This window comes from Theobroma cacao, chromosome 10, assembly GCF_053813885.1.
Source record: "Theobroma cacao isolate CCN51 chromosome 10, ASM5381388v1, whole genome shotgun sequence".
NCBI lineage: Eukaryota > Viridiplantae > Streptophyta > Magnoliopsida > Malvales > Malvaceae > Theobroma > Theobroma cacao.
The window spans coordinates 7,839,581-7,866,882 of NC_142648.1; the positions used below are offsets into that span (position 1 = coordinate 7,839,581).

Genomic DNA, 27,302 nt, shown 5'->3' on the forward strand with positions numbered 1-27,302 from the left:
AAATCATTCAAACACTTTGTTCAAAACAGTCATATTCCCAAAACAATTTTGATAGGCAGTCCACTCACAGGTGTCGAAAATTCGGATTCCGGGTGAACTCTGACTAATAGTCCTCAAGCGTAATTCCTTTGCCTTTTCCGGACGTCTCACCACCTTGACAAATAACCAAGTCGAGGAATTTACCATATTGTCCCTAAATTGATATAAATTAATTTAAACTACTAATGCTTGATATGTAAATGCACAAATATACCCGATTACCGCTTAATCACGGTATCGATTAAATTCGACCGATCACCCGATTAATCGACGATTGTGTCCAAATCACCTCTAAATTAATTCATTTCTCCTCTAATACCTTAATTTACCACATACATTTAAATAAAGCCAAATTCAGCATTAGAACCCTCACAATTCCTTATAGAAAAAAAATTTGGTCATTTGGTGTACTAGCATCGAATTTTTTCTACATAACTGTTTCACCTTACTTCATCATTTTCCATGCCATTTTCCTTGAAATAAAAACAATCCCCCATTGATATTCAGCCCTCATGGTTCAGCCAACAAGGAACCCTAGAGAAATTAAATATTTCTTTAGTGTTTTTGTTCATAACCATGCTTAACTATCTCTAAACACTAACATAGTCTAAAATCAAATTATTCCAACAACAATTCCTCTTCCATACCCATTTTTCAGAATTGAATTCATCATGATAACTCAATATTCAACCATGGAAATCAAGAACAAAAGCATGGGTAAGCTAGGTATCAAGGAGAATTAAAGAAATTTTAACTTACCTAGCTTGTTTCCTTGATTTCTTCACTTTTTCTTTGAATTTCCACCTAGGTTTTCTTGTTTTTCCTTTTGTTCTTCCTTTTTTCTGGTTGCTGGATGTCTAGGCCGAATATGGTGAGGGAATTGGGGATTTAATGGGCTGATTTCTATAGAAAATAATAAAATAATCAAGCATGCCATGTGTCACATGCTTATTGGCCAAAATTTTAACTTTTTGACTTTTTCTTCTTAATTTTCCACCACAAATATTCTGGTATTTATCCAATCCTACCATAATTAAAATCCCTTGGTCTTGACAAGTGCTGGGCCGAAAATTTTACTGATTTGCCCCCGAGACAAAAAAATTACGATTTTGCCCTTATACTCCGAAATGTACCGGAATCTCATTATTTCTACTTTTCAACCTAAAATAACACTACTATTGATCAATATTAACCAATTGGGGCAAAAATTGTTTAAAAAAAATTTTCGTTTAGTCCACTAGTGGCAAAATTACCATTTTGCCCTTCTACTCTATAAATACCGGGAATCACAATTTTTCACTACTAAACATCATTTTATACTCCAATAATCATAATTATATTTCATATAATTATTCTTGGTCAAATGTGATCAAATCTTGGCTAAAAATCTCCATTTAATCATCAAATGGTAAAATGACCGTTTTGTCCCTAATTGGTCAATTTTCTGATGGACTCCAAACTGGACCTTGAACTCCAAATCACTATTCTAAACCATTCTGTTGGTTTTAAAATTTTCAAATTCCTCTTAGAATTTCTATTTGAACTAGTTCAAGGCTCGATTTAACTTAGTTGTACCACTCGATACAATACCGTCTTTTAATCGAGCTTGACAGGGTCTCACATTCTCCCCCACTAATAAAAATTCGGTCCCCGAATTTAAATTCAATGTAGAGTGGCTTACCTTTACATATCGAAGAGGTGTGGATGCTTTGTCCGCATCTCATCCTCAGCTTCCCACGTTACCTCCTCGCTAGTGTGATTCCGCCACAACACTTTCACTGAGGCTACATCCTTTGAACGGAGCTTTTTAACTTGCCTATCAAGGATAGCTACCGGTTGTTCCTCATAGGTTAGATCATCTTGCAACTGAATTGTTTCATACCGTATTACATGTGATGGATCTGGGTTGTACCTCCTAAGCATGGACACATGAAACACGGGATGAATATTAGAGAGGTCTGGTGGTAATGCCAAACGATAAGCCACCGCTCCAACCTTTTCTAAGATCTCGAATGGCCCTATATACCGAGGACTTAACTTCCCTTTCTTGCCAAACCTCATTACCCCTTTAGTTGGCGAAACTTTCAAAAATACATGATCTCCTACTTGGAACTCCAAGTCTCTCCGTCGGTTATCAGCATATGATTTCTGTCTACTTTGTGCTGTTAACATCTTCTGACGGATCATGTGTATTTTCTCGGTTGCATCCTGCACCAATTCAGGCCCCAAAAGTTTCCTTTCTCCCACCTCTAGCCATCCAATGGGTGACCTACATCTTCGTCCATATAAGGCCTCAAATGGTGCCATTTGGATGCTAGTTTGGAAACTGTTGTTGTAGGCAAATTCCACTAAGGGTAGATATTGTTCCCACCTGACACCAAGGTCTATCACACAAGCCCTCAACATATCCTCCAATGTCTGTATGGTCCGTTCAGATTGTCCATCAGTCTGAGGGTGGAAAGCTGTGCTGAAATCCAACTTAGTGCCCAATGCTTCTTGCAACTTTCCCCAAAACCTACTAGTAAACTGAGCTCCTCTGTCAGATACTATAGAAATGGGAATACCATGTAGTCGCACTATCTCATCCACATAAACTCGAGCATATTGGGCAGCCCCATAAGTAGTCTTAACCGGAAGAAAATGAGCTGACTTTGTTAACCGGTCCACTACTATCCAAATTGAATCATATCCCCCACTGGTTCGAGGCAAACCCGTTACAAAGTCCATAGCAATATGTTCCCACTTCCACTCGGGTACTGGTAATGGCTGTAGTAGCCCTGCAGGCTTTTGATGCTCGGCCTTAACCTGCTGACAAACCAGGCACTTGGAGACAAACTCAGCTACATCTCTCTTAAGTCCTTCCCACCAATACACCTCTTTCAAATCTTGATACATTTTTGTAGCCCCTGGATGTACCACATAAGCTGCCATGTGAGCTTCCTCTAATATTTCTCTCCTCAACCCGTCACCATCAGGCACATAAAGTCTGGTTCCATACCTCAACACTCCATCTGTGCCTTTAGTAAACATTTTTCCTTTCCTACCCTGAGGATCCTCTAAGGCCTTAATCACAAACTCATCTTTACTTTGTGCTTCTTTAATCCTGTCCATTAAAATAGGCCTCACTCTAAAGTGTGCTAGCAAAGCATTTGTCTCCGCAACTTCCAAACGCACACCTATGTCTCCCAAGCTATGGATCTCTCTAACCAAAGATCTCCTACCAATGGAAATATGTGCCAAGCTTCCCATTGATTTTCGACTCAAGGCATCCGCCACTACATTGGCCTTACCGGGATGATAAAGAATAGTACAATCATAATCCTTTAGCAACTCCATCCATCTACGTTGCCGTAAGTTAAGATCCCTCTGCTGAAATATATACTTCAGACTTTTGTGGTCCGTGTATATCTCGCAAGTCTCACCATACAAGTAATGTCTCCAAATCTTTAAGGCAAACACGATTGCTGCCATTTCCAAATCGTGTATGGGGTAATTCTGCTCATGCCTTTTAAGTTGCCTAGATGCATACGCAATCACCTTCCCATGTTGCATCAATACACATCCTAAACCAACCCCCGATGCATCACAAAACACCGTGTAACCCCCTGTGCCTTGCGGCAGGCTTAACACTGGAGCTGTGGTGAGACATGCCTTAAGCTTCTCAAAACTATTCTCACAAGCATCAGACCACTCAAATTTTGTATCTTTACGTGTCAGCTTAGTCAAAGGGGCAACTATTTTGGAGAAGTCTTTCACAAAGCGACGATAATAGCCAGCTAAACCCACAAAGCTTCTAATCTCCGTAACTGATGTTGGCCTTGGCCATTTTTCCACTGCTTCAATTTTCTTTGTATCAACTCGTATCCCCTCCTTAGATACCACATGCCCCAAGAATGCAACACTTTCGAGCCAAAACTCACACTTGGAGAACTTAGCATACAATCGATGTTCTCTCAAAATTTGGAGCACTATCTTAAGATGCTGCTCATGCTCCTCTCGACTCTTTGAATATATCAAAATATCATCAATAAACACCACTACAAACTTATCCAAATAAGGTTTGAACACTCGGTTCATCAAATCCATAAAGGCTGCAGGAGCATTCGTGAGCCCAAATGACATCACTAAGAACTCATAGTGCCCATATCTTGTTCGAAATGCGGTCTTGGGTATATCTTCGTTCCGGATTCTCAACTGATGGTACCCAGATCGCAGATCTATCTTAGAAAAACATTGTGCTCCTTGTAGTTGATCAAATAAATCATCTATCCTTGGGAGAGGATATTTATTCTTCACCGTCACTTTATTAAGCTGTCGATAATCAATGCACAACCTAAGTGACCCATCTTTCTTCTTCACAAATAACACTGGTGCTCCCCATGGGGATACACTAGGTCGTATGAAACCTTTATCCAACAAATCCTCCAACTGATCCTTAAGCTCTTTAAGCTCTGCAAGTGCCATTCTATATGGGGGTATGGATATAGGTCTAGTGTCGGGAATCAAATCTATGCAAAACTCAACCTCCCGTTCAGGAGGCAAACCTGGTAGCTCTTCAGGAAATACATCCACGAACTCCTTCACCACCGACACTTGAGTTACATCTCCAATCTTTGCCTGACTATCCTTTACAACAGCCAAGTAACCTATACAACCCTGTCGTAATAATCTTCTGGCAGATATGACCGATATCAAATTGGTTGGAGCATTACTCCTATCCCCCTGAATACTAAATGATGGTTCACCGGGGAAATCAAATCTAACCAATTTATGATAGCAGTCCACACTAGCATGACAGGGTGATAACCAATTCATCCCCAAGATTACATCAAAGTCTAAGGTGTCTAGCACCACTAGATTCACCGAAGTGTCTTTGTCCTTGACTCGCACTACACATGACTCATATTCCCACTCGGCCACAAATATCTCCTTTAAAGGAGTAGACACCACTAATTGTTCCTCTCTCCTAACACGACCTCTACCCAACCGAGATGCAAAACATGGAGAGATAAAAGAATGGGTAGCACCAGGATCAAATAGTACTCGAGCATTCATATTACAAACGGAGAGAATACCTGAGACCACGGCATTGGATGTTTGAGCCTCCTGCTGTGTTAAAGCAAACACCCTCGCTTGGCCTCTACCAATAGAACTTTGATGTCCGGACCCAGATGGTCTGCCTTGAGAGGAAGTACCCGCACCTCTACCTCTCGATCCACTAACCTCCCGGCCAGATGAGACAGCAACTGACGGAGCAGATGAAGCTGGCTGAGTGGAACCACGAGCAGAATCTGGTGATTGATGTGCCATCGGACAATCCCTCCTAATATGCCCAGGTTGACCGCACCCGTAACAAGTTTTTGTAGTAAGGAAGCACCGTCCACTATGTCGTCTCCCACAAGTATCACAAGAGCGAATGACTTGACTACTCTGTCTAGAATCTTGCTGCCTCCTAGAACTAAAGGTTCTCTGTCCCACCCTAATATTAGCACCAGGTGCGTCACTCCCCTGCTGCGGTAACCGTGAGTCCCTCTGTGGACCCTGACGGCTAGAAGATGAACCACCACTGCTGAAATCTCTACGGCCCTGATAACCCTCTGTCTTGCCCCTTTTTGCTCTATCTCTCGCAGCCCTACTCTCATTGGTCCTCATCTCGATGCGTTGAGCACGATCCACTGCTGCAGAATAGGTAGTGAAATCTCGGGATGCCACAGCCCTAAATAATGGCTCCACTAACCCATCCACAAACCTCTGAATCTTCATCTCCTCAGTAGAAACGAGATAGGGCGCATAACGAGCTAGCTGCGTGAACTTGATGTCATACTCAGACACCGTCATGCTTGAAGTCTGTACCAAAGTCTCAAACTCTCTAGCTCTGGCATTACGCACACTGAGTGGTAAGAATCGATCTAAGAAGGCTACACTGAACTCACTCCAGGCCAACGGTGTTGCATTAGTCGGTCTGCCTCTACATAAAGAGCTATACCATTCCTGCGCCACATCCTCTAATTGGAAGGCGGCTAGCTCAACTGACCGAACACTAGAACATCCCAAGGCTTTACAAATTTTTTCCATCTTATCCAAGAAAACCTGGGGTTTCTCCGATGCATCAGACCCTGTAAATGTTGGAGGCTTAAGCTTGAGAAAGTCAGGAAGAGAAATATCTAGATGTCCCCTTTCCTCCTCATGATGTTGGTGATCGGCCTGTCCTTGGGAGCTAGGGGATTCTTGTACTGTAGGTCTCCCCTCTACTACCCTTTGTATATCTTCCATGCGGGTCGCCATCATCTCTACAACCCGGTTAACTCCCTGTAGGCCTGCCGCCAAATCCTCAATAGTAATACCCCTAGCTGGGTGTCTATCTACATCACCTGAGGACTGTCCCTCTTCTTGCCTACTCACAGGCGTATCCAACCCCACCGGCCTAGTGACCCTGCCACGTCTACCTCGGCCTCTCTGGGTGGATGCCCGTGGTCTATCTGCCATCTCAATGGGAACATCTTGCTCCCTTGCCCGTCTTGAGGCGGCTCGTGTCTTAGGCGGCATTCTTACCTAGACAAAAGCAAACGCCTGTTATTAAACACATATTATAATCATACTTAAAGCAACAGGTGGTTTCTAAGATAGGGAATCTATGCGGTCATTTGGTTGTAAAATGTGCCGCGGTTCACACTTTACAACTGAAGTTCCCACATAAAGACCCGACTCTCCGCTGGACTAACAAAAAGGAAGTTCTAGGACCTAGACAAACCTAGGGCTCTGATACCAATACTGTCACGACCCAAATTTCGGGTCATGACCGGCGCATGGGTCCAATGGACGTAATCCACTAAACCCAAGCAAGCCTATTATTTATTTTACTTATGATTCTATTTATTATCACTAAGTCGTATTTCATGACTTTGAGTCAAAATAGTGATACACATTGCCAACTCGTACTGGCATTACTCTTTTAAAATTTACATTTAAGTTCATCTATACATAACAAAATAATACTCGACCTCCAGCGGAGTGACTCGGATGGATATACAGCTACCGAATGCCGAGACACCTACCAGAAGATGTACACAGATCTACAAGGACACCTCGTCCTAATTATCGGCTACCTCGTGATCTGAAAACATGAATTTGAAAATGGTGAGTATAAACCCAGTGAGTGAACAAGGAAGGGAACAAGCAACAATTAGGAAAAATTTAAAATCATGATGCACTTGTTTCAAACAATGCAATTTAGTTCATTCCTATTTAAAACCCCTCCAAACCCCAGAGTTTTTTTTTCGCTACAGCGAGCATGAATTTCGATGCAGTGAAAACAAGGCAACAAGATAAACATTTTTCCTCACTCAACAAAAGCCATCCTACTAAACTAATAAAATCAACCTAACATTCATGAAAATTCTCAAAGTATAATGTGTCAAATTTTACGTACATTACAACCATAAATCATTGTCCATCAATTTGCTATATCACACACATTTACATATGTATATATATATACGTATATACCCATCATCATCATCTCACCAACCCATCATCAACATCACCAGCTCATGCGCACTCCCTACTCGCACATGGCTGGGTCATCACCGGATTATGCGCACTCCCTACTCGCACATAACCGGGTCATCCTCGGCTTATGCACACTCCCTACTCGCACATAGCCGAGTCAACATAATTACACAACATTATATTCAAGCACATATGTATATCAACATAATGCAGCCACATAGAAATCCATAATAACCACATTTCATAACATAAACCTTTTCTCAAAAGCTTGTTCCCAAGGCATTCATTTTCATGAAAAATTGCATAAAATCATTCAAACACTTTGTTCAAAACAGTCATATTCCCAAAACAATTTTGATAGGCAGTCCACTCACAGGTGTCGAAAATTCGGATTCCGGGTGAACTCTGACTAATAGTCCTCAAGCGTAATTCCTTTGCCTTTTCCGGACGTCTCACCACCTTGACAAATAACCAAGTCGAGGAATTTACCATATTGTCCCTAAATTGATATAAATTAATTTAAACTACTAATGCTTGATATGTAAATGCACAAATATACCCGATTACCGCTTAATCACGGTATCGATTAAATTCGACCGATCACCCGATTAATCGACGATTGTGTCCAAATCACCTCTAAATTAATTCATTTCTCCTCTAATACCTTAATTTACCACATACATTTAAATAAAGCCAAATTCAGCATTAGAACCCTCACAATTCCTTATAGAAAAAAAATTTGGTCATTTGGTGTACTAGCATCGAATTTTTTCTACATAACTGTTTCACCTTACTTCATCATTTTCCATGCCATTTTCCTTGAAATAAAAACAATCCCCCATTGATATTCAGCCCTCATGGTTCAGCCAACAAGGAACCCTAGAGAAATTAAATATTTCTTTAGTGTTTTTGTTCATAACCATGCTTAACTATCTCTAAACACTAACATAGTCTAAAATCAAATTATTCCAACAACAATTCCTCTTCCATACCCATTTTTCAGAATTGAATTCATCATGATAACTCAATATTCAACCATGGAAATCAAGAACAAAAGCATGGGTAAGCTAGGTATCAAGGAGAATTAAAGAAATTTTAACTTACCTAGCTTGTTTCCTTGATTTCTTCACTTTTTCTTTGAATTTCCACCTAGGTTTTCTTGTTTTTCCTTTTGTTCTTCCTTTTTTCTGGTTGCTGGATGTCTAGGCCGAATATGGTGAGGGAATTGGGGATTTAATGGGCTGATTTCTATAGAAAATAATAAAATAATCAAGCATGCCATGTGTCACATGCTTATTGGCCAAAATTTTAACTTTTTGACTTTTTCTTCTTAATTTTCCACCACAAATATTCTGGTATTTATCCAATCCTACCATAATTAAAATCCCTTGGTCTTGACAAGTGCTGGGCCGAAAATTTTACTGATTTGCCCCCGAGACAAAAAAATTACGATTTTGCCCTTATACTCCGAAATGTACCGGAATCTCATTATTTCTACTTTTCAACCTAAAATAACACTACTATTGATCAATATTAACCAATTGGGGCAAAAATTGTTTAAAAAAAATTTTCGTTTAGTCCACTAGTGGCAAAATTACCATTTTGCCCTTCTACTCTATAAATACCGGGAATCACAATTTTTCACTACTAAACATCATTTTATACTCCAATAATCATAATTATATTTCATATAATTATTCTTGGTCAAATGTGATCAAATCTTGGCTAAAAATCTCCATTTAATCATCAAATGGTAAAATGACCGTTTTGTCCCTAATTGGTCAATTTTCTGATGGACTCCAAACTGGACCTTGAACTCCAAATCACTATTCTAAACCATTCTGTTGGTTTTAAAATTTTCAAATTCCTCTTAGAATTTCTATTTGAACTAGTTCAAGGCTCGATTTAACTTAGTTGTACCACTCGATACAATACCGTCTTTTAATCGAGCTTGACAGGGTCTCACACCAGGCTTGTTGTATTCTCCTATATTCTTCATCACTCACCGATGCAACATTTCTTCCACAACCGGGAGGAAAATGTCGTACACCTGACACTTTTCTAAGAGGTTTACTTGCCACTGTTACTTTCTCCTTATCCTTTTCTGGTTGTCCCTTTTTCTCCCACAACCTGGTGGAAAGTGTCGGACTACTGTCACGCTCTTCCTAGAACAAATACCTCCTTCGGCTATCCTTAATTTCCCCCTTTCTTTAACATGTTCCTTAGATTTTCTCAAAAGGGAACCTCTTATGCTTACATTAATATTATTACTATCTGCACTTTTTGGACAACTCGGTTCAGGTTGCCATCGGCTCTTAGCAGTAGAATCTAGCGATCCCTCGCTAATACTATGAGAGGCGTCGGGATTACCGTCTCTCCTAGACATGGTGTATGTATCACCAGCGCACCTCAAAACCTATATGCAATCAAATAGTAATTGTTTAATTATTTATGCATCTCAAAAATAGGTAGATTTCTATATGTAGATGCATACATTCTATTCAATCTAACCTAACTTAACTTAACTTAACTGGACTTGGGGCCACGCAGTGTCAGAGTAGATTTCTTAAAACAACCTTAAAATCAAAAACTTTAAAATCCAAAGCTTTAAAATCAAAATATCTTATCTTTAAACCATGCTCTGATACCAATAAAATTGTCATGACCCGAAACTCCCCATCGAGCCCGTGACAACCGCCACGAGGCCTCGACAGACATTCTTCACCCCGAATGCCTATCGAAACCCCGTAAGGCTTAGCATCAACTTTCGCATCTCCCCGGTGAGCAACAATTATTAAATCTCGCATTTAAAAAAATCATAAGTCATTTTCAAATAAGAACAATAAAATATTATTTTCTGGCTCATAGGGGCATTTTCGTAATTTTTCTTCAAAAATCTCAAAACTTGGTAAAAATGTAATAGGTAAGCAGAAAATATATATTTAATGATTTAAAAACAAAATAAGTATCTAAAACGTTCATTTGAAGTGAAAATTTGACCATTTGAATATGATAAAAATATTCAATAAAATAAACTATTTTCTTGTAAAATAATTTTCATAAAACTATCGGTACATAATTCTTATAGCGTAAAAGATAATTATATTCATATATACTATAAAGCAAATAACCAAAGCATAAAATTTCTTTTACAGTGACACGTGGGCCCATATCTATCCAAAATGCATCGGAAGCTGGAAACCTACAGCTTTTACCGATTCGAGTCCAAATGAAGGTCCTTGTTCAAGTCAGCTAACTACGGAATTCCCTGAGCCTGAAATCTGAGGAAATGAGGGTAGTGAGATTATAAAATCCCAGTGAGTAAACAGATACCATCTAAACTATCTAAAGTCGAGTAAATGGAGACAATTAAAATAAATCATCATACTGTAATTTCATTACCATTCAACTCATTTCAACCAAATAAAATCAATCCATAAAAATCGAGTAATCAACTTGGCTTATGAATTTCTTAAAACTTTGGCTCGTGCCAAAACTCATACTCGGTGATACCTTGCGCAGGGCATCTAACCGAGTCCGCCAAGGCTGTTAAAATTTTGTGTACACTTAAAATATATTTTTGTTTGAAAAAAATACAGCCGCTCCTTGGCGTTGGCTGAGTTCCCCTTCACGTGGTGGTTTGGCGTGAAGTGAACCCTAAGCTATACCCCAGGAGATATCCTACGCGCCTCTCCGTTCGAGGTAATAATATAATGGAGTTTACCGTGCCCCTCTAATAGGCTGGTCCACGGAACCCCCTCTGCAGTAAATAATTAATATATAATCCACCAATCAATAAAATTCATTCTAGCATGTCATGGCAATTTATCGCAACCTAGCCTCTCAAGGCTGAATACACAGTATAAATAATTATAACACCAAAATCAGTTTAGCCATTCATGCTCATTTATTGTCATAAGCCATTCAATTCATAACCATAAATTTGCAACACAAACTAGCAGTCTCCAATTACTCTATTTTCAAAACCAATATTCGATTTTTCAGAAAATTTATAAAATCATTTTATAAAATCACAATTTCCCTTAAAACATAACAATTTACCATTTAAACCCATTTTTCATAAAATCACATAGTTGTATAAATCTACTCTAGATAATTAAGACGATAATAAGTTTACTCACAATGTCTAGAATGCAGACTTTCGAAGCACTCTGTCTACTGGTCCTCGGATGCAATTTCCTTGCCTTTATTGGAGGACTCACCACCTTGACACAGTACAAAATCGAGAATTTCACTAAGTTGGTACTAAATCAAAATTAAACTAATTTGGACTACCAATGCATGATATGGAATGCAAAAATGCACTGGTAACTATCTAAATCCGATATTAGCCTAATTCGTCTTATCACCCGATTAAATTCCTAACGGGTTCGTTTAAACTCCAATTTAATTCTTTTCAGTTTCTATACCTCAATTGCACCCAAATTAACTTAATGTCCCTCAGTGTGATGCAAATTATCAGTCCCAACAGCAAATTACGAAAATACCCCTAGTGGGTAAAAATTCGTATTTTTGCTCCGAAAATTCCCATTATTTTTCTAGGCTCATAATTCATTATTCCTTAACCAATTCTCCTAGAATAAAATCAAACTCATCCTCACTCACTACATGGTAAATTCAGCCATTAATGGTTGGGGGAGAAAATAAATTCTTTTCTTGTTGTTTTGTTTCTAAATATGCTAAACTAACTAAAAACACTAACATAAATTAAAATCAAATAAATCCAACAACTTTCTCTCTCCTAACCCATTTTTTCAGAATTGAATTCATCATGAAAACATGTAATTTAATCATGGAAAATAAAGAGAAATGCTTGGGAATAAGAAAACTCAAGCTTAATAGAAAAAATCTCACCTTTTTCACTTAATTTCCTTGAAAATTCACACTTTTTCTTTGATTTTCTCTCTCTAGGGTTTTGTTTTCTCCTTTCTCTCTCTTGTTTCTTGCTTGGCCGAATGTTGAAGAAGAAGAATGGGTGGGCTGATTTTTTTTATGCCTTTTTATTGTTTAATGAAATAATATTATTTTATTCATATTTTAAATATTTTATTAATTCATTTTTTTTTCTAGCCATCCACTTGTCCTATTTTTTCCACCATGCATTCCCTTTGACTTATCCAAGTCTTAAGTGAAATTTCCAGATTTTTCCAAAGTTTTGGTGGAGCAAATTTTTCAAAATTACACTTTTGCCCCTGAACTTTTCAAAAATTACATTTTTACCCCAAAAATTGAAAATTTTCCATAATGCATAATTTTCACTCCTCATACTCATTTCACACTCCAAATAATTAAATTTGATCAAAATCCTTTCAAAAAATTAAATTTTCGATTTCGAATGGTAAAATTACCATTTTACCCTTTTACTCCAAATTATACCGAAATTAAAATTTTTCACTTCTAAACCTCAAATCTTACTCCAATAAGTCAAATGGGGCCAAAAATCTTTTCTGAAAATTTCCATTTTGTCCCCAGGTGGCAAATGACCATTTTGCCCCTGGATAGCGAAAATTCCAGTTTGACTCCAAATTGATCCTCGAACTCCGAATCACCATATTAACCCATTCTGGGACTTTAAAATTCTTAATTTCATTGTAAATTCTCTATTTGATCTAGTTCAAGGCTTAAATCAACTTTGTTGTACCTTTAGGTACAATACCGACTTTTGTAAATTTTTTTTTTTGGACTCTCTTAGCATGTAAACATGCTATCCACCACATGTATGTCATCACAAATATTTTTGTAGAGTCGGGCTTGTCATCTTCTCCCCCACTTGGATCAACCATATGATCTTTCTTCTTGACTGATTTTGACATCCGGCTAAATATTAATATTTTAAAAATTTTATCTTGTCTCCTTAGTACTTGAAATACCTTATTATGCCTCACTTAACTTCTGAATCGCCTTTTATCTCACAAATTCTCCTATGATAAAATTATTATTATTTTCTCACTTGCGAAACATTTTATCCTAAACTACTCCTTTCGTCTTTTATCACTTCTAAACATTTTAATTGACCTCAATTTGCATTCGATCAACTTTATTTATCACCATATCAAAGTACGGGGTATTTCAATAAAAATTTCAATTTATTTTATAATTCCATTTATTTTATAAATTCATATTTTTCTCATAAAACAAGAAATTCATCATTTAAAATAATTTTCACAAATCACAAAATTGAATAAAAACTACTCTAGATAATTCAGATGATAATAGATTTACTCACAGGTTTCAAAAGTTCAGATTTCGGGTATACTCAGCTTAGTGATCCCCAAGCGTAATTTCCTTGCCTTTGTCGAAGGGCACACCACCTTGACATAGTATAAAATCAAGGAATTTACTACGTTGCCCTTAAATTGAAATAACTAATTTAGATCACTAATGCATGGTATGAAATGCAAAAGGTCTAAATTTTAGCTAAACACCGTATTGACCTATTTCGATCTTTTACCCGATAAATTGAAATACGCATCCAATTTAGCTCCAATTGATCCCATTTCTTTTTCTAATGCTTCAAATCACCAATGTCCAGCCAAATAAACCAAAAATCAGCAAAGCCACATTCATATTCCTTCTTGGAAAAATTCGGCCAAAATGGTGCATCATTGTCACAATTTTTCCTACTTGATTTTCTTTCTATAATTCATTAATTTCAATATCAAAAACCATGATTTCATAATCAAATAACGTAAAATAACATCACATTCTTCCTCACCATTGACTTGAAAATTCAGCTAAGGCTAGGTAATGGGAAAAATGAATGTTTTTCTACATATTTTGTTTACTAACATGCTAAACTAACACTAAACACTAACATATATCAAAATCAAATCAATCCAACAATTTTCTCTCTCTAGACCCATATGACCAGCCATTAAATCACCATGAAAACATGCAATTTAATCATGGAAAATAAGAAGAAATGCTTGGGAATAAGAAAACTCAAGCTTAATAGAAAAAATCTCACCTTTTTCACTTAATTTCCTTGAAAATTCACACTTTTTCTTTGATTTTCTCTCTCTAGGGTTTTGTTTTTGTTTTCTCTCTCTTCTTGCTGGTTTGGCCGGCCATGGGGTGGAAGATGGGCTGATTTTTTTTCCTTTTAAAAAGAAAAATAATAAATTAATAAAGGCATGACACGTGGCATCATGTCATTGGCCCATTTTTAAAACTTTAAAAATTTTAATCCTTTTTATCTCCACCACACAATTAGTCAATGGTCAAAATGAGAATAAGGGAAAACCATGTGCTGGACAAATGTCCTGGTGGTGAAAAATTACTGTTTTACCCCTAGGGTGGTAAAATTACCATTTTACCCCTATGCTCTGAAAAATACCAAGAATAAATTTTTTTCACTTCTTAATCCTCAAATCATACTCCAATAAGTCAAATGGGGCCAAAAATCTTTTCTAAAAATTCTCATTTTGTCCTCAAGTGGCAAATGACCATTTTGCCCTTAGATAGTGAAAATTCTGGTTTGACTCCAAATTGATCCTCGAACTCCAAATCACCATATTAAACCATTCTGAGACTTTAATATTCTTAATTTCATCTTAAATTCTCTATTTGATCTAATTCGAGGCTTAAATCAACTTTGTTGTACCTCTAGGTACAATACCAACTTTTGTAAATTTTTTTCGGGACTCTCCTAGCATGCAAACATGCTATCCATCACATGTATGTCATGACAAGTATTTTATAAAGTCAGGCTTGACATCTTTTCCCCTACTTGGATCAACCATATGATCCTTCTTCATATCTGATTTCGACATCCGGTTAAACATTAATATTGTAATACTATTTCATTAATAAAATATTGTTTTATTCTAAAAATTTTATCTTGTCTCTTTGGTTCCCAAAATACCTTATTATATCTCAATTCACATCCGATAAGCTTTATTTGTCACCATATCAAAGTATGGGGCATTTCACTAATTCAAGTCTACCTCAACCCTTATATCTCTCATGGGAGTCCCATATTAGTGGAGATCCAGATCTGCTCTAATATCACTTGTCACAGACCCATATTTTCAATCCAAAAGACATGTTTTGTAGGTGTTAGAAGGTCCATATTTATATATCCAAGACCTACCCAAGCTCTTACTAATGTGAGATCTATGACATTATTACTCTCCTCAAGATCATCCAGGTTCAGAGTTCCAATCCCTATTTCTCCTCTACGAACCATATGTATTAATAAATAATATATTTAACCATTAATGCATTATCTATTCAATTTTTTATTTATAAAATTTTTTGTGTAGATTTGTGGTGTGATTTCACCATCAAAACAGTATTTTAATTTTTTTTAAAAAAAAAGTTATAGAGGTGTGGTCTGGCATCAAAGCAGCCCAATGAGGCAGGATCTATCGCCAATCAACACAGGTCTGACCTTATAGAAGCTAATCTGGCCTCTTTGGGGCCGAATCGAATTTGGATTGAAAAAGCATCAAATATGTATCATCATATTCTAATTTATCTGTCACGACCCGGAACCTCCCTCAGGCCCATGACAATCGCCGCGACGTCCCGATTGACACTCATTACCCGAAATGCCAACCGAAACCCCGCAAGGCTTACATATCAGTTTCTTTCCTTTCCTATGAGCAATCGTTGTTAAATATCGAGTTTTTAGAGAATATACACTATTTTAGATCAAAAACAATCAAAATAAAATTTTCGCCACACAAGGGTATTTTGGTCATTTTTTCTAAAAAATTTTGAAACTGGCTAAAACGTAATATACAAGTACAAAACACATAATTCATATTCAAAATGAGTTTAAAAGTCTAAAATCTTCATTTAAAACGAAATTACGGTTATTTGAATATAATAAGAAAATAAAGAAAATATTAAGGGAAATATTCTATTTTCTTATAAAACAATATTTATAAAGTTATACGTGAATAATTTTTATAGCGTAAAAACTAAATAAATTTATACATACTGAATACAGTAAGCCAAAATATTTAATTTAATTTACAATAACAAGAGGGCCCCCGAATAAACAAAAGTAAAGAGGACTGTGAACCTACGGTTTGGAAAATGCAGATCCAATGGTAGTCCTCGATGAGATCAGCTATCTACAGTCTATACTGAACCTGAAATGGGTGGACAGGAAGGTAGTGAGATTATAAAATCCCAATGAGTAAATAGACATTATCATAAATATCTAAAGGCGAGTAAAATGGAGGCAAGTTTAAACAACAAATTTCAACCCATTTCATAATGTTTCCAATTTATTTCTTAAACCATAAAATATTTGGAATTTACCAAAACAGTTGTTAAGGCTTATGTCTTTTATTAAAACAAGGCTCAAGCCAAAACTAATCCTCAGGGATACCTTGGCCGAGGCATCTAACCGAGTCCGCCAAGGGTGTTAAAATATTCACACGTGAAACACATTTTTATTTTTAAAACCAGTCGTTCCTTGGCGTTGGCCGAGTTACACATTCACGTGGGGGTTCGACGTGAAGTGAGCTTTAATACTACCCCGGGAGTTACCCTCCTCGCCTCTACAACCGAAATAACTATATAACTGGGTTTATCGTGCCCCTCTAATAGGCAGTCCACGAAAACCCGTCACTACAGTGGCTAACCCACCAATTTTAATAAAATTTCGACAGTATAACGTGGCTTTTATTTATTTATCCAGCCTGCATAGTAAAAACAACTTACATAAATTTCCCAATGCACTCACAAAATATAGCCACATATACTCATTTCTCATAAGCCATTCCTAGGAAAATATATATTTTTCAAGTCAATTTGCAGCCTCCAATTACTCAATTTCATAATCAATACAATATATTTTTATTTGTCACATTTATTCCTAAAACATCAAAAATCTCGTTTTAATCTCGTTCTCATTTCATAAAATACATAAAGGGCATTTAAAAATAAACTTTAGATAATTTACAATAATAATAAGTTTACTCACCGTTTGTACAAACTAAAAGCTTTCTAAGCGCCCCGATCACTACTCGTCGGGTACGACTTCTTTGCCTTTTTCGAAAGGCTCTCCTCCTAGACACATTACAAAAATTTACATAATTCATCACATTGATGCTAAATCACTATATAATTAACTTAAATCCTATACTAATGCATGGTATGAAATGCAATAGCCTAAAACGGCTTAAACGCGGTATTAACCTATTTTTGGCACTTTGCCCGATAAATTGCTGACGCTCTCCATTTTAGCTCTAAATCATCTCATTCTCTCTCCAACATTTTTAACCATTAAATATCAGCCAATAACCTTCTAAAAACAACAAAATCAGCTCACTCCCTTTCTTGGAAAATTCGGCCAAAAATGAGACATTAACTCAGTTAATTTTCTACTTTGTTTTTTTATCACGTTTAATTGTTTTTTTATCATTTTCTCTTCATTTCCCTTAGAATAAAATCATTTCATCATCATTGTACAGCATTGAGCATCCAGCCAAGAGTGGGTATTGTGAAAATTTAATGATTTCTTGCCCAATTTAATTTCTAAATACATTTAACTAACTAAAACTATCAATTTAACTAAAAATCAAAACCTAAAAATTTCAATTTCTCTCCCCTAGAATTTCGTCCAGCCCTTGATATCACTTTTTGATCTCTCTCCTCAAGCATTCTAAATGGAAATAAAGGCATAGGAAAGGTAGAAATAAAGCTAAAATCAAAAAATTTTACCGTTAGACGCGTAAACGGGCGAAAAACGCGAATTCCCCTTTGAATTTTCTTGTTTCTCTTTGGTTTTTCTTTTTTTCTTCCTTTCCTCTCTATTTCCTCTCTTGTTCTTCCTTATGGTCGGCCAGCACTTAAAATGGGGTTTATATGGGCTGACTTTTCATTAAAATAATATTATTTCATTTTTAAAAATGCCACCTGTCACTTTCCCATTGGTCCATTTTTAAAATTTCATCCATTTGTTTCTAAATTTTCACCATACACTTGTCCCACATATCCATAGCTTAGATAAAATTCTCAGACTTATCCAAAGTTTCGGTGGAGTAATTTTTGAAATTTACACTTTTACCCTCGTAAAAGTGAAATTACATTTTTGCCCAAAAAACTGAAAAATTGCCCATAGACATATTTTTCATCCCTTATACTCATACCATTCTCCAATTTGTCAAATTTGATCTAAATTCTCTCAAAATCTCAAATTTTGTCCGTGGGTGGAAAAATTACGATTTTGCCCCTACACTCCAGAAATCACCAGAATTAAACTTTTTCACTTCCTATCATTAAATTATACTCCAAATAGTTAATCTTGGTCAAAAATTTCACTCCATGATCAAATTATTATCTTAGGTGGCAAAATGACGATTTTGCCCCTAAACATCCAAATTTCCAATTTTACCCCAAATGAACCCTCGAACTCCAAACAATCATTTTTAGTCATTCCTTGACTATAAAATATTAAATTTCATCCTACAATTCCTATTTGAACTAGTTCGAGGTTAAATCAACTCAAGTATACCATTAGGTACAATACCGAGTTTCGTCTATTCTTAGGTGCTTTTCCTAGCATAATAACATGCTACTCAGTTCATGTATGTCATGACATGTGTTTATAAGGTCAGGTTTTACAACTCTATCCCTCTAAAAATAAAATTTTGACCTCAAAATTTCACTTACCAGATTTGACGAACAGATGCGGGTATTGGTTCCTCATCTGATGCTCTACTTCCCATGTCATTTCCTCCATTCGAGCACTTTTTCACAACACTTTGACCATTGAAATATTCTTCTTTCTCAGTACTCGATCCTTTCGATCCAAGATACTCACAGGTTGTACCTCGAACTTCAAATCATCATGCAACTCAATTGAAGGTGCTTCGAGGACGTGAAAGAGATCTAGTACATATTTCTTAAGCATGGAGACATGGAAAACGTTGTGGATCCGATCTAACTCCGGAGGTAATTCTAACCAATAAGCCACTGGTCCAATCCTTTCAATGATTCGGAATGGTCCAATATATCTCGGGTTGAGCTTTCCCCTCTTCGCAAATCGAATCACACCTTTCATTATCCAATAAAACACCATAATTTATCATGATAGTATAATCAATAAGATTTAATACTTCAAAGTATTCAAATTATTACCTTTCCAAGGAGAAACCTTAAGAAACACTTTATCATCGATCTCAAACTCCAAGTCTTTTCTCCGTTTATCTGCATAACTCTTCTGCCTATCCTGGGCTACCTTTAGCCTCTCTCGTATAACCTTGATCTTGTGATTAGTTAGCTCGATCAATTCCACACTCACTAACTTCCTTTCACCCACTTCATCCCAACAAAGTGGAGTATGACATTTTCTTCCATATAAAGGTTCGTACGATGCCATACCAATGCTAGACTGAAAGCTATTGTTGTAAGCAAATTCCACCAATGGCAAATGTCTGTCCCAACTCCCAATAAAGTCAATGACACAAGCCCGTAACATATCCTCCAAGGTCTAGATAGTCCTCTCTAACTGACCATCTGTCTGTGGGTGAAAAGTAGTGCTAAATTTTAATTTGGTTCTAAGAGCTTCTTGAAATTTCAGCCAGAATCGAGAAGTGAATCGAGGATCTCGGTCTGACACTATAGAAACGGGAACTCCATGTAGCCTCATAATCTCATCTATATAGAGCTGAGCCAGCTTCTCAATAGAGTATGTACTATGGACAGCTAAAAAGTGAGCGGACTTAGTCAACCGATCTACGATCACCCAGATCGCATCTTTTCCCCTCTGTGTCCGCAGCAATCCCAAAACAAAATCCATAGTTACATGCTCCCATTTCCACTCGAGAATAGGTAAAGACTAAAAGTGTACTTGCTAGCCTCTGATGCTCCGCCTTAACTTGCTGACATACAAGACACTTTGCTACGAATTTTGCTACGTCTCGCTTCATACCCAGCCACCAATAATTCTCCTTGATAGTCCTATACATCTTGGTGCTTCCGAGATGTAATGCATAGGCAGATGAATGGGCTTCTTCCATGATCGCCTGTCTCAACTGGTTTCCCTCAGGAACACAAACTCGATCTCTAAACATCAAGACGTTATCCTCTCTAAATCTGAACTCACTGACTCCCCCATCGGTCAGTTTTTGAATTTCTTTTCTTAACTCATCATCAGACCTCTGAATGTCCTTGATCTAATTAAGTAACGAAGGTCGCACAATGACGTTTGCCAATAAGGATCCATCCTCACCATTTCTCAACTGGACCCCAAGAGATTTCATCTCTATTAATGCTGGAAAGTAACAATTCTGAAGTGCTGCTAAAGACGATGAAGACTTACGACTTAAGGCATCAGCTACAACGTTCGCCTTTCCCGGATGATAGTCTATCACCAAGTCATAATCTTTTATCAACTCCAACCATCGCCTTTGCCTCAAATTAAGCTCCTTTTGGGTGAGCAAATATTTTAAACTCTTGTGATCCTTAAATATCCGACAATGCTCACCATATAAGTAATGCCTCCAGATTTTTAAAGCAAACACCACTGCTGCTAACTCTAAATCATGGGTAGGGTAATTTGCTTCATGCCTCTTTAGCTGTCTAGAAGCATAAGCCACAAATTTTTCATCCTGCATAAATACGCACCCCAACCCCAACTTTGAGGCATCACTATATACTACAAATCCCTTACCATTAACAAGAAGTGTTAAAACGGGAGCGGAGGTTAACCGGTTCTTTAGCTCCTGAAATTGATTCTCACAAACATCATCCCACACAAACTTAACTCCCTTACGAGTTAGATGGGTCAAAGGAGCTACTATTAAGGAAAACCCCTGAACAAACCTCCGATAATAATCGGCTAATCCGAGGAAACTACAAATCTCCATCACTATCTTAGGTTGCTCCCATTGTAAAATTGCCTCTACTTTCTTGGGATCAACATATATTCCAGTTCTCGATACTACGTGTCCCAAGAATACCACTTCCTATAACCAAAACTCACACTTCGAAAACTTTGCATACAACTGTCTTTCCCGCAAAGTTTGTAATACTATACGCAAGTGGGCAGCGTGCTTATCATTATCTCTCGAGTAAATCAGTATGTCATCAATGGACACAATAACAAACTTGTCCAAGTAAGGGTGGAACACCTTGTTCATGAGATCCATAAAAGCTGCCGGTGCGTTAGTTAACCCGAAAGGCATGACCAAGAACTCATAATGACCGTACCGAGTCCTGAACGCTGTCTTGGGTACATCATGTTCTTTAATCCTTAACTGATGATACCCAAACCTTAGATCAACCTTGGAAAACACTGTAGCTCCCTGTAATTGATCGAAAAGATCATCAATCCTCGGTAACAGATACTTGTTCTTAATGGTCATTCTATTAAGCTGTCGGTAATCGATACATAACCGAAGTGTACCGTCTTTCTTTTTCACAAATAAAATTGGTGCTTCCCACGGAGATATACTAGGGTGTATAAAACCCTTGTCCACCAACTCTTGCAATTGTACTTTCAACTCCTTCAACTCTGCCGGAGCCATTCTATATGGAGGGATAGAAATAGGTGCGGTACCCGGAAGTAAATCAATAGGGAACTCAAGCTCTCGATCAGGAGGCAGTTCCGATAAATCATCAGAAAATACATCAGGAAACTCACTTACTATCGGGACATCCTCTAACTTAGGTTCCCCCTTTGAAGTATCAATCACGTATGCCAAATAAGCCGGATACCCTTTCTGCACTAATTTCGAAGCTTTGATGGTCGAGATTACACAGGACGGTAATACTCGACGTTTCCCTACAAACACAATCTTTGCTCCCTCTGAATTTCGAAGAACAACTTCCTTTCAGAAACAATCCACGTTCGCTCGATGTGCAATTAACCAGTCCATGACCAATATTAGATCAAAATCTAGGATCTCTAGAGGAATTAAGTCACCTCTAAATTCTTCCTCGCCTACCCTTACCCCACAGTCTCTATAACAACTGTTTCTAACTAGCTTTTCTCCTAAATGGGTGTGAATTACAATTTCTTCCTCTAATGGTGATAGGTTTCTATCAGCAATTGATGCAAATGCGGTGCTCACATAAGACTTATCTGAGCCAGAATCTATCAAAACATAAGCATCTTTATCAAATAAAGACATAGTACCTGTCACTGCTCCAAGTCAGACCCGTGCCTCATCTTCCGTCACAGCGAAAACTCTTGTTGAGGTACGAGTCTGTGGTCTCGAAGGTGGATGTGCCGGGGTATTACTCTCCACACCGGACCATATGGCCATTCCCTGTCTTAGTGGCAACCTAGAAGAATCTCTCCTCTGCATATCAGTGTGAGCTGATGAAGATGATGCAACTACCGTGGCTCGTCCTAACCGTGGGCAATTACTCCTAATATGACCCGTCTGTCCACATTGGAAACATCTTGTTGACCCTCTACATAGCCCACTATGATAATTCCCACAATTTTTGCATCGATCAGAACCTCCGAAACTCTTCTCAGAACCAATAATAGCTGATCTGCTAAACCTCGAAGGTCTCTGTTGTGATGGTGGAAATGGAGGTCGAGGAGATGTCACGGAAACAGAAGTAGTACTCCCTGAAATCGCTGAGTCCTTGCCTCTTTTTACTGGCTGAGTAGAAGACATACCAGGATTCCTCCTTTTTGCAAACTCAGTCTGAATCCTTCTATTCTCAGTCTCGAGCTTCTCAGCCCGTAAAGCCATCTGTACCACCTCCTTATACGGCTCCCTACCAGTCACTATCATCCGCTCTCTAATCTCATTACAGAGCCTTTCCTCGAAATAACTGGCCTGATCCTACTCAGATTTCACCAGATCTGGCACATATAACATCAACTCGTTAAAACGAGTCTCGTACTCCTCTACAGTTAGATTCCTCTGTTTCAAACTCAAAAATTCTCTCTTCTTTTCTTTCTGATGAAAATAAGTGAAATACTGACCATCGAATTCCCTGAGAAAATTGGACCACGTTTGAGGAGTAGTGGAATGGGACTTCACTGAATTCCACCAAGTACGAGCCCTTTTCTCTAATAATCTCATAGCCACCATTAGCTTCATGTCGTCGTCTAATCTTATATCAGAGAAAGTCTCTGAAACTTGATTAATCCAGTCCTTTGCCATAGTGGCATCCAACTCACCCGTGAAAGACACACAACCGAGCTGTCTAGCCTCCTTTAGCTTCTTGGAAATGGATACATCTTGTACCGGTGGTGGAACTAAAGGAGTAACTGGTGGTACTATAGGTGGAACTTGACTAGTCGGAGCTCCATCAGCCATTGCGGTAAAGAAAGCTGCCAATGCTTGTGCTGCCTCAATAGGCATGGTGAGAATACCCGTAGGTGGCGAAAGAGGTGGAGGATGTGGAGGACTATCGGCCTGCTCAGCAGTAGGTGCTGCCCGAATGGTAGACGCAACTGATTCTTCCCCTACTGCATCTAGCTGACGACGTTGGGAAAGACCTTTTCCCCTCCCAACCGATCTAGTGAGAGGTGGGCGTCTGCGTCGATGAGGCATAATAATCTATTAGAGAAAACGAGAAAGCTTAGGGAACCTTAGGCTCTATATGAAAATGCATGCATTATATTCAACCTAACCTAACTTAATTTTGGGCTGCACTGATACTGTAAATTTTTAAAACCACTTTAAAACCAAAAACTCTTATCTTTAAAACTAAAAGCTCTGATATCAATAGAATTGTCACGACCCGGAACCTCCCTCAAGCCCATGACAATCGCCGCGACGTCCTGATTGACATTCATTATCTAGAATGCCAACCGAAACCCCGCAAGGCTTACATATTAGTTTCTTTCCTTTCCTGTGAGCAATCGTTGTTAAATATCGAGTTTTTAGAGAATATACACTATTTTAGATCATAAACAATGAAAATAAAATTTTCGCCACACAGGGGTATTTTGGTCATTTTTTCTCAAAAATTTTGAAACTGGCTAAAACGTAATATACAAGTACAAAACACATAATTCATATTCAAAATAAGTTTAAAAGTCTAAAATCTTCATTTAAAACGAAATTACGGTTATTTGAATATAATAAGAAAATAAAAGAAATATTAAGGGAAATATTATATTTTTTTATAAAACAATATTTATAGAGTTATATGTGAATAAATTTTATAGCATAAAAACTAAATAAATTTATACATACTGAATACAGTAAGCCAAAATATTTAATTTAATTTACAATAACAAGAGGGCCCCCGAATAAACAAAAGTAAAGAGGACTATGAACCTACGGTTTGGAAAATGCAGATCCAATGGTAATCCTCGATGAGATCAGCTATCTACAGTCTATACTGAACCTGAAATGGGTGGGAAGGAGGGTGGTGAGATTATAAAATCCCAATGAGTAAACAAACATTATCATAAATATCTAAAGGCGAGTAAAATGGAGGCAAGTTTAAATAACAAATTTCAACCCATTTCATAATGTTTCCAATTTATTTCTTAAACCATAAAATATTTGCAATTTACCAAAAAAATTGTTAAGGCTTATGTCTTTTATTAAAACAAGGCTCAAGCCAAAACTAATCCTCGGGGATACCTTGGCCGAGGCATCTAACCGAGTCCGCCAAGGGTGTTAAAATATTCACACGTGAAACACATTTTTATTTTTAAAACCAGCCGTTCCTTGGCGTTGGCCGAGTTACACATTCACGTGGGGGTTCGACGTGAAGTGAGCTCTAATACTACCCCGGGAGTTACCCTCCTAGCCTCTACAACCGGAATAACTATATAACTGGGTTTACTGTGCCCCTCTAATAGGCAGTCCACGGAAACCCGTCACTGCAGTGACTAACCCACCAATTTTAATAAATTTCGACAGTATAATGTGGCTTTTATTTATTTATCCAGCCTGCATAGTAAAAACAACTTACATAAATTTCCCAATGCACTCACAAAATATATCCACATATACTCATTTCTCATAAGCCATTCCTAGGAAAATATATATTTTTCAAGTCAATTTGCAGCCTCCAATTACTCAATTTCATAATCAATACAATATATTTTTATTTGTTACATTTATTCCTAAAACATCAAAAATCCCGTTTTAATCTCGTTCTCATTTCATAAAATACATAAAGGGCATTTAAAAATAAACTTTAGATAATTTACAATAATAATAAGTTTACTCACCGTTTGTACAAACTAAAAGCTTTCTAAGCGCCCCAATCACTACTCGTCAGGTACGACTTCTTTGCCTTTTCCGGAAGGCTCTCCTCCTAGACACATTACAAAAATTTACACAATTCATCACATTGATGCTAAATCACTATATAATTAACTTATATGCTATACTAATGCATGGTATGAAATGCAATAGCCTAAAACGGCTTAAACGCGGTATTAATCTATTTTTGGCATTTTGCCCGATAAATTGCTAACGCGCTCCATTTTAGCTCTAAATCATCTCATTCTCTCTCCAACATTTCTAACCATTAAATATCAGCCAATAACATTCTAAAAACAACAAAATCAGCTCACTCCCTTCCTTGAAAAATTCGACCAAAAATGAGACATTAACTCGGTTAATTTTCTACTTTGTTTTTCTATCATGTTTAATCGTTTTTTTATCATTTTCTCTTCATTTCCCTTAGAATAAAATCAATTCATCATCATTGTACAGCATTGAGCATCCAGCCAAGAGTGGGTATTGTGAAAATTTAATGATTTCTTGCCCAATTTAATTTCTAAACACATTTAACTAACTAAAACTATCAATTTAACTAAAAATCAAAACCTAAAAATTTCAATTTCTCTCCCCTAGAATTTCGTTCAGCCCTTGATATCACTTTTTGATCTCTCTCCTCAAGCATGCTAAATGGAAATAAAGGCATAGAAAAGGTAGAAATCAAGCTAAATCGAAAAATCTTACCGTTAGACGCGTAAACGGGCGAAAAACGCGAATTCCCCTTTGAATTTTCTTGTTTCTCTTTGGTTTTTCTTTTTTTCTTCCTTTCCTCTCTATTTCCTCTCTTGTTCTTCCTTATGGCCGGCCAGCACTTAAAATGGGGTTTAAATGGGCTGACTTTTCATTAAAATAATATTATTTCATTAAAAAAATGCTAGGTGTCACTTTCCCATTTGCCCATTTTTAAAATTTCATCCATTTGTTTCCAAATTTTCACCATACACTTGTCCCACATATCCATAGTTTAGATAAAATTCTCAGACTTATCCAAAGTCTCGGTGGAGTAATTTTTAAAATTTACACTTTTGCCCCCGTAAAAGTGAAAAATTATATTTTTGCCCAAAAAACTGAAAAATTACCCATAGACATATTTTTCATCCCTTATACTCATACCATTCTCCAATTTTTCAAATTTGATCTAAATTCTCTCAAAATCTCAAATTTTGTCTGTGGGTGGAAAAATTACGATTTTGCCCCTACGCTCCAGAAATCACCAGAATTAAACTTTTTCACTTCCTATCATTAAATTATACTCCAAATAGTTAATCTTGGTCAAAAATTTCACTCCATGATCAAATTATTATCTTAGGTGGCAAAATGACGATTTTGCCCCTAAACATCCAAAATTCCAATTTTACCCCAAATGAACCCTCAAACTCCGAAGAATCATTTTTAGTCATTCCTTGGCTATGAAATATTAAATTACATCCTACAATTTCTGTTTGAACTAGTTCGAGGTTAAATCAATCAAGTATACCATTAGGTACAATACCGAGTTTCGTCTATTCTTAGGTACTTTTCCTAGCATAATAACATGCTACTCAGTGCATGTATGTC

At 37.2% G+C, this 27,302-nt stretch overlaps 1 long non-coding RNA gene across 1 annotated transcript; it reads right to left on the minus strand.

Moving 5' to 3' along the window:
* Nucleotides 1–10,579: 10,579 nt before the first annotated feature.
* On the minus strand, nt 10,580–12,523 carry LOC148760338 (uncharacterized). The gene is made up of 3 exons (XR_016023240.1): nt 12,424–12,523; nt 11,691–11,774; nt 10,580–10,822 (listed from the first exon to the last, which is right to left on the minus strand). It is a non-coding gene; the product is annotated as an uncharacterized LOC148760338 (long non-coding RNA).
* Between the last annotated feature and the right edge of the window lie 14,779 nt (nt 12,524–27,302).